At 42.8% G+C, this 9,607-nt stretch overlaps 1 long non-coding RNA gene across 1 annotated transcript; it reads left to right on the top strand.

The window, feature by feature from the left end:
- The first annotated feature begins 2,534 nt into the window (after window positions 1–2,534).
- On the top strand, window positions 2,535–5,858 carry LOC147985286 (uncharacterized). Its single transcript, XR_015616574.1, has 2 exons — window positions 2,535–5,477; window positions 5,556–5,858. It is a non-coding gene; the product is annotated as an uncharacterized LOC147985286 (long non-coding RNA).
- The last annotated feature ends 3,749 nt before the right edge of the window (window positions 5,859–9,607 follow it).

The raw sequence follows: 9,607 nt of genomic DNA, 5'->3' as shown, positions 1-9,607 counted from the left end.
AAAAATCGGACGGTATGAAAAGCAGTCCGATCAGCACCGGTAGAAAAGAAGTCGGATGTGTGCGGGACGACGTAGAAGACCTGGCATAGTACGGACGACGGACGACCTGGCATAGTTGGACACGGAAAGAAAGAGGATTTACCTTCTCAGGTTTTTCTTATATACATATAAACATAGATAGATTAGTACCATCTTGGATTTTGGAAAAAATATAGACATATTGAAAAAAAACTGAAAGTGTAAATTCACAATACGCTTCTTCCCGTGATTTTACGCTTTCAATTTTTTTTCACTTTCAATTTTTTTCACCTATATTATTTTCCACATCCGAGATGATACTATTCATCTTTCTGCCACGATTTTCGTCCGTCTGTTGTTTCCATATATAATTATTTTCGCGCGTGACAGGCCATCCAAATTTTTGATAGCCGGCCCACCTGATATGTGAATGGGCACAAAAATTAAAAATTATATGCTGAATTTTTGATAGCCGGCCCACCTGATATGTGAATGCGCGCAAAAATTAAAAATTATATGCTGAGGATTCGAACGCCGGCTGCCAGAAAAGCGCATAGAGCAAACCACCAACTCAGCTGGCACATTGTATATTTATAAAAACAAGGATTACCTTCTTACTCTACCAAGCCAGGAGGGGCCACATTATTCCGTCCCACCCGAAGGAAGCCACACTACCGAACGGGCGAGGCTGGCCCACAACCTGGTGCAATAAATAGTCCCATACCGCTCTCTTAAACTCAGTCTTTGTAATTCATATACATCTTCGAGTTTTCTCGGTATCAAGGAGCCATCTCGGAAATCAATAAAGAAGGAAAGAAGTCCTTTCATAATAAGGAAGGAAAGAGAGAAAAACAAAGAAGGAAAGAAGAGGGATTTCATGATAGAATAAGAAAGAAAAGAGAGAAAAATAAATAAGGAAAGAGGGCGGGTTCACCGTCACAATACGCTTCTTCCCGTGAATTTACGCTTTCAATTTTTTTTCACTTTCAATTTTTTTTCACTTTCAATTTTTTTCACCTATATTATTTTCCACATCCGAGATGATACTATTCATCTTTCTGCCACGATTTTCGTCCGTCTGTTGTTTCCATATATAATTATTTTCGCGCGTGACAGGCCATCCAGATTTTTGATAGCCGGCCCACCTGATATGTGAATGGGCGCAAAAATTAAAAATATATGCTGAGGATTCGAACGCCGGCTGCCAGAAAAGCGCATAGAGCAAACCACCAACTCAGCTGGCACATTGTATATTTATAAAAACAAGGATTACCCTCTTACTCTACCAAGCCAGGAGGGGCCACATTATTCCGTCCCACCCGAAGGAAGCCACACTACCGAACGGGCGAGGCTGGCCCACAACCTGGTGCAATAAATAGGCCCATACCGCTCTCTTAAACTTAGTCTTTGTAATTTATATACATCTTCGAGTTTTCTCGGTATCAAGGAGCCATCTCGGAAATCAATAAAGAAGGAAATAAGTTCTTTCATAATAAGGAAGGAAAGAGAGAAAAACAAAGAAGGAAAGAAGAGGGATTTCATGACAGAATAAGAAAGAAAAGAGAGAAAAATAAATAAGGAAAGAGGGCGGGTTGATGGCAGACTAAGGAAAGAAAGAGGGAGAAAAATAAAGAAAGAAAGAGGGCGGGTTGATGGCGGAATAAGGAAAGAAAGAGGGCCGGTATTTCATCTCTAGACAGAAAAAAATGGAAAGTGTCCCATAAATAATAAGGTAAGGAAGGAAAATATATAAAACTAAAAAAAGGAAAGAGAGGGTCTCCAAATGAGATATAATGGCACTAAACGTCTTCGTGCATGCATCAGGCAAGTTGAACTACTTTTTATATCTGAATTGACATCAAATTATAACTTAATAGCAAATTATGTTGGAGTTGTTTAACATGCGCAAAAAAATACTATGTCTAAATTATAATAAACATGACTCATTCTATGTTGGTCATGTACAATATTTTTCTGAGAACAAAACATTTGCTCTTATTTTTCTGCTCGACACGCTAGCGCCCATCACAAACTCTTAGAGTGCTCCTAATAAAAATAATTTTGGTCACCAAAGCACAAGCAATTGGACTACGTGTTGTGTGTAACACAAACTCCGCATTGATGGAGGATCTTTGTACAATGCTCATAATATCATTGCCCCGCAAAAAATGCTTCTAATATCATTGGACACAAATAGCGCTATGCTACCCAGTCCCTAAACCTAGCCAACACTGATTCATGGAAATCTTTGTTGCCTCCGTAGTGAAGCAAGAATGTTGTACTAAGACTTTACTATTTTTATTATAGTGCGATATTTTTTGGGCATCACTAAGCAACGTCAAAAAATCCATGAAGAGATACTCGCGACCAGGTAGATATTTCTGTGATTTAAATTGCACGTACCTACAGTATACTTACGAATTCCTTTCACGGTTATGTTTTGCACAACACATCTTTTCATGTGTGTTTATCATGTGGCAGTGTGCAAGATTTCAAAGAGTTTACTGATGTCATCATGTGTGGTAGTCGGTCGTGGGAGGAGGAGGAGGGGGAAGGGTCTTGAGCTATCGGGTTTATGAAGTATGGTTTTGTTCTTCTCCCGCTGCAACGCACGGGCATTTGTGCTAGTTTTATAATAAAGCACGGATTGACTCCGTGGGTTCACTGTCACAATACGCTTTTTTCTCATGTCATAATACGCTTTTATGATTTATATAGACAAAATCGTAATATAAACGAGGTGGTACTAATTCGGGGAGTCGTGTGTAGTTTCATCCGTCGTCAAACGTTTCGTGATCCCAACCCGCACCCGAGCCAGAGCAAACCCTACCCGAGCGAATCCTCCCGCACACCCTGCCTCCACCGCACCCATCGTCCCCAATCCTGCACGCGCCGCCGCCCCCGTCGCCCAAACTTCCACGGCCCATCACCTCCACACGCCGCCGAGCTGCAGCGCCGGCAGCTGCCACTGCCGCAGCCTCGCAGGGTTGGGGACGAAGGGCACAACCTAGCCAAGGGACGGCCATGGAGGGCAGCAGGCACGAGAAGGGGAGCCAAAGGGAAGGAAGGAGGGCGGCGCGACGGCTGAAAGCTTCACCGAAACCAGGCGGACGGCGGCGCTTCCGCGCGAGGCATGACGGGGGGTAGGGGCGGGCCTCCCCGACCTTCGATCCCCTCGCTTCAACGGCGGCGGCACCCCGTCCTTTTCTAAGGCTTGCAACCACGTCCACCTCGACGTCCTGTGCTTCGGGGATGGTGGCGCTTCTGCTCCTCGTGCGGGAGGATGATGCAAAATCGTGGATGAAGTTCGGGAACTCCTGGTCTTGACCGACGCCCTCTGCTCCGGTCCCCGACACAGCAACCAGATCGTGGGTGCCATCCTGCCCTAAGGTTACATGCACTACCTGTCTCTCCTTGATCTGATCTCTCAAAGTCCCGATCTATTTCAGCAAAACTATCTTCTATCTATTTGATACTCTTTTTTGGTAAACAGTTTTAACCTATTGTAATTGCTCTCATTCTGGAGCGAGGTCACTATTGACAAGTCATTGCAGTGCTACTACCGCATTAATCTTAGCAGTGAAGCTATGGTCTGTTCTTTGGTACAACAATGAAATGTTAATATGCCATTCTCCTTTTATGCTTTGTGTCAGTGCACTGTGGTATGACACCAACACTTATTTGGCACCTACATTGCATCGACAATTTGCCAGCTTACAGTTTGTACCATCGAGAATTTGCACGACTTTACACCTGCAGCTGTACCACTATACTATAAATATGTTTTGATGTCTAAACTGGTGTTGGTACTGAACCTGATAGTGTATTTGGTGTATCTTTTCTGTAGAATTAGTACCAGAGTTCTATTTGTAGTATTATTAATAGTAAAGAGATAATTAGACCATAGAGTCGCTTTTGATTTGGTTTATTCCTTCAGATCATGCAATAGATGTAAGCACACATTTAAGTACTTTATCTTATTACAAAAACTGAACAAAGATATACCAGCAATACGTTTCATGACGTAGTGTTATCTGTGCAAGAAAATTGCTTGAATGATTATTAATCAATATAAGCAATCTATCATGTAGGTTTTGTTCGATCCTACACTTAAAGAAAATCATACTGAAGATCTGAGCTTAAGTGTTCCAACAGCTGAAGCACCAGCTCAAGATGAAAGGATCCTCTTAATATGATTGTAGGTCCATTCCTGTAAAGTGCAGTTAGAATATGGAATCCACCTGGAACTCGGTTTTAAAAACAGAAAGCATATGGAATTTTGAGGTTTCTGCTTTCTATGTGAGTATCTTGGTGCATGCTTGTTTCTGAATAAAATGCAGAGGTCATGAACAAATTAAAACATGCTCTCTGATGGGCAAGGGTAGGTTTATTTTTAGTTGAAGTAGTATCAGTTGTATACTTATATACACGCCATTTGAAAAATAGTATGTATCTCCTTGCAAACTACTACGTATTATTTAAATGTTTTACATAAGACTGTCCGTCCAGATACAATAACTATTTAGTATTTTAATAACTTGAATTGCACGGCTTGATCGCTCTGCTTGGGTCTTCTCTTATGTATGAGTCACCATGTGCGGGTTAAATAAGTGCCCCAGCTTCGGTGATGCACGGGCGAGGCAACACGATTTGGTGCAGTGGCCCTCCTTCCAAGAAATCAAGTTTTTACGTTCAGATTTTAGAGCTCTTGAGTTTCAGCTTAGTTCAAGGATATAAAAGCATACTCCTTATGGATTCAACGAGGAAGACCATTAGCCACCACCTTTTTAGAATTGGATGGTGTGGTGCACCTTCATCCTGCTGTCCAATTTCTTAGCTTATTTGCTTTAAATGTACTACAGTATATAGCAGTATAAGGATCCAATCTTGTGACGCCTCTCCATTTGCACCATCGTCAAAAGTTGCACATGAGTTGATTCAGACTTTCAGAGTTTTCATAGAACACCTAGAGTTAATCAGCCTGAAGGTATATCAGATCCTATGGAAAGGGGATCCGGTTCAGATTTGTCACTACTCTGTGTTGTTGGATAGCCATGGTGTGTATTAGTTTGTTTTTACCACAGTTCGGTTCTTGGTAGTTAGGATATCAGGTGTATACATTACTTTTCTTATGAATTTTTTCTCTTTTAGTGCACTATATATCTATCTATCTATCTATCTAACTATCTATCTATCTAAGTTTTCAAAGAAATTGATGGCGGTGGCTCAGAGGCGTCGTGGTGAATGGTGAAGCTTCTAAAATGGATGGAAGAGAGGTGGTGACTTGCGGCTGGGAGACGTACATATTTGAGGAGATACGATTCATAAGGTTTCATATTAACAAAAAATGATGATCTTCGTAAAGTAATCCGAACATTTTGTTGATTCTGGGACAATTTTATTCTCCAATATGAATCCGTAAGAAAAGATATGACAATACATTTGTGCAAATTGATAATGTAAGCTCATCTCGGAACTTTATTCTTTTTCTAAGATTGATTTACTTGGTGGTGCTAACTTCCATTCTGTCAAAACAGGACATGTGTGCTATTTCTGAAAAAGGAAGCTTCTCTGTTGGCTGGCATCCCTGATGGTGCCTTTAGATATGTAGGAAAAGAAATGGTATCTCATAATTCACTGGATGTAGACCAGTAGGGTCAATTACAAATTGTTGGCTGTAAATGACTTTCAGTTTCTAGCTTTCATAAAAAAATTAGACATGTACTGTTTAATTAAAATTGTGTGAGTATGTTGTGGTTGATGGTGGTCCTATGTGCTGGTTCAAATTATCATGTTGGATAATATTGCTTTTACTAGCAGTTGCAGTGCTCTTATTATTATTTTTCACAAATATCATCATGTTTTGCTATTGATGTAATGCTATATTCTTTGACTGAAATCAAACCCTTTAGTTGCTACTTTGGTGCTTTTATTATTGTGTGTGTATTCAATAATGGCTTCAGTTTCAATTAAAATCGTTAACTGGACTCCCATGATTGCGGTGGCGTATTATTCGGCAAAAAGTAGTTTTGTTGCCTTTCAATATTTTCATTTACATTCATGGCCATATATGCCGCTTTGGACGAAACAATTGATCAACTCCGACCGCAGCTGGTAGGGGTTGTGATTGATAGGGCGAACGCAGCGGACAGGGCACCAAACGGCGACTACTCGCACCCCTCCCCCCTAACCCCATCGGGAACCCTCCATTAATTAGGCGCACCACTGGAGGAAGGGATAGGTCCATGTCGACAAAGAAGGTAGACATGATGTGGGTGGCGGCGTAGAGCACTTCAACAAGAGAGACTTGAAATGGGGAACGATAAGGAAGATGACTTCGTGCGTCCTTATTTTAATAAAAGTTAACGTCAAGTGCTTTGTTTGGGCTAAGCCCAAATAGTTAACTCTTCCCACCAAACAACCATCTGTAAAAATTACCTAACAAAAATGCTACAAAAAATATCTGTAAAAAAATTAACAAAATTAACACGGTAAAAATAGCTTTAAAATATACACAGTTTTACATATATTCACACTATCTCTGTTTTAAAAAAATATGGTCGCATTTTTAGAACACTTAAAAATTCCCCAAAGAAAGTTCCATTATTTTTACTAAAACAAAGTCCATCTAGAAATGTACAACTAAAAAAATCTTTTCATAAAAGACATCTGTTCAAATATATTTTTCCATAAAAATGTTCTTTTCTAGAGAAATGTTTCAGTTTTCATGAAACATTAACTATTCTTAAAAGTGTTTCATTTTTTATGAAAACTTTAACTTTTATTAAAAATAAGAAATTTTCATGTTTAACCTTGTTATGGATATTTATTAAAATTGGGTATAAAAATGATGCACAATGGCAAGCTGATTATGCCTTTTTTCGCCGGTGCAACGCACGGGTATTTGTACTAGTCCTAATAATAAAGCACGGATTGACTCCGTGAGTTCACCGTCACAATACGCTTTCTTTTCGTGAATTTACGCTTTCAATTTTTTTCATCTAAATTATTTTCTACATCCGAGATGATACTATTCATGTGATCATGACGACGTTAGTTCTGGTCACGTGGTACTACACAAACACGTAGACACTAGCTAGGAAACAAGACACGCGACGCCCAAACCGAATCAAACTCAAACACCAACTTGCGACGTCTACGTACACAAGCACAATTCCTGCTTCACATAGCCAACTTGGATCTCTCCCCGTTTTAAATTAGATCAAGCCATCATGGGCAGCCACGCAAGAGATCACCGATCGGGCCATCATCGGAAGCCACCACATCCAAGAACAATTAAGCACAAGGATTGATAGCGGCACACGAGCAGGAGAAGCAGTAGGACGATGATGCCTCGGCACAGAGGTCGCCGTTGCCACACAAAGTCGTCACGGAAATCCTTGCCTACTTGCCGGCTTCTCATGTTCGTGGCAGGCCACGCTCTCGTCGCCGCGCTTCTTCGAGCTCCACCTCCGGCGGGCAAACCACAGTCCGTCGCCGCCGGCCGGCCAAAGCTCTTGTTCAGTCCCACGGACGAGCCCTCGAACGACTACTTTATTTTACGCCTGGCAGCCCGGCGGCGCGGCGACGAAGCTGATGCGTAATGACTTGCTGCGCCCCACCCTCTGTTGGAAATATGCCCTAGAGGCAATAATAAATTAGTTATTATTATATTTCCTTGTTCATGATAATCGTTTATTATCCATGCTAGAATTGTATTGATAGGAAACTCAGATACATGTGTGGATACATAGACAACATCATGTCCCTAATAAGCCTCTAGTTGACTAGCTCGTTGATCAATAGATGGTTACGGTTTCCTGACCATGGACATTGGATGTCATTGATAACGGGATCACATTATTAGGAGAATGATGTGATGGACAAAGACCCAATCCTAAGCCTAGCACAAGATCATGTAGTTCGTATGCTAAAGCTTTTCTAATGTCAAGTATCATTTCCTTAGACCATGAGATTATGCAACTCCCGGATACCGTAGGAGTGCTTTGGGTGTGCCAAACGTCACAACGTAACTGGGTGGCTATAAAGGTACACTACAGGTATCTCCGAAAGTGTCTGTTGGGTTGGCACGAATCGAGACTGGGATTTGTCACTCCGTGTAAACGGAGAGGTATCTCTAGGCCCACTCGGTAGGACATCATCATAATGTGCACAATGTGATCAAGAAGTTGATCACGGGATGATGTGTTACGAAACGAGTAAAGAGACTTGCCGGTAACGAGATTGAACAAGGTATCGGGATACCGACGATCGAATCTCGGGCAAGTATCGTACCGCTAGACAAAGGGAATTGTATACGGGATTGATTAAGTCCTTGACATCGTGGTTCATCCGATGAGATCATCGTGGAACATGTGGGAGCCAACATGGGTATCCAGATCCAGCTGTTGGTTATTGACCGGAGAGTCATCTCGGTCATGTCTGCATGTCTCCCGAACCCGTAGGGTCTACACACTTAAGGTTCGGTGACGCTAGGGTTATAGAGATATTAGTATGCGGTAACCCGAAAGTTGTTCGGAGTCCCGGATGAGATCCCGGACGTCACGAGGAGTTCCGGAATGGTCCGAAGGTAAAGATTTATATATGGGAAGTCTTGTTTTGGTCGCCGGAAAAGTTTCGCGCATTATCGGTATTTACCGGGAGTGCCGAAAGGGGTCCAGGGGTCCACCTGCCCCGGGGGGCCACATGGGCTGTAGGGGTGTGCGTCTTGACCTATATGGGCCAAGGGCACCAGCCCCAAGAGGCCCATGCGCCAAGAGATAAGGGAAAGAAAGAGTCCTAAAGGGGGAAGGCACCTCCTAGGTGCCTTGGGGAGGATGGACTCCTCCCTGGCCGCACCCTTCCTTGGAGGAAGGGCCAAGGCTGCGCCCCCCCTCTCCCTTGGCCCTATATATAGTGGGGGGGAAGGGAGGGCAGCTGCACCTAAGCCCTGGCGCCTCCCTCTCCCTCCCATGACACATCTCCCTCCTCCCGCAGCGCTTGGCGAAACCCTGTTAGAATCCCGCTACTTTCACCACCACGCCGTCGTGCTGCTGGATCTCCATCAACCTCTCCTCCCCCCTTGCTGGATCAAGAAGGAGGAGACGCCGCTGCTCCGTACGTGTGTTGAACGCGGAGGTGCCGTCCGTTCGGCGCTAGGATCATCGGTGATTTGGATCACGACGAGTACGACTCCATCAACCCCGTTCTCTTGAACGCTTCCGCGCGCGATCTACAAGGGTATGTAGATCCACTCCTCCCTCGTTGCTAGATGACTCTATAGATAGATCTTGGTGACACGTAGGAAAATTTTGAATTTATGCTACGTTCCCCAACACCCTCTTCACCAAGCCGCTATCGACCCTTAGCCCATCTAGGCAAAAATAACTGCAAGGCATCCTGAAATAAGGAAAACATATTGCTCTTTTTTGGGATCAACCCAAGAACCTCTACGTTATTACGTAGTAAAGGATGCAACCAGAGTTGCCTTTCAGTTTCTTTTAGAAGACAAAGTTTGCTTCTGTTAATTGATAGTACCACCTTGCTACTTCACATCAAATCCCACCGATTTTTATATGTCCGCAAGTAG

This window comes from Triticum urartu, chromosome 2A (genome assembly GCF_056163025.1).
Source record: "Triticum urartu cultivar PI428250 chromosome 2A, HENAU_Tu73, whole genome shotgun sequence".
Taxonomy (NCBI): domain Eukaryota; kingdom Viridiplantae; phylum Streptophyta; class Magnoliopsida; order Poales; family Poaceae; genus Triticum; species Triticum urartu.
Note: the sequence above shows the minus strand (reverse complement) of the source record. Positions and strands in the feature narration are given on the sequence as shown.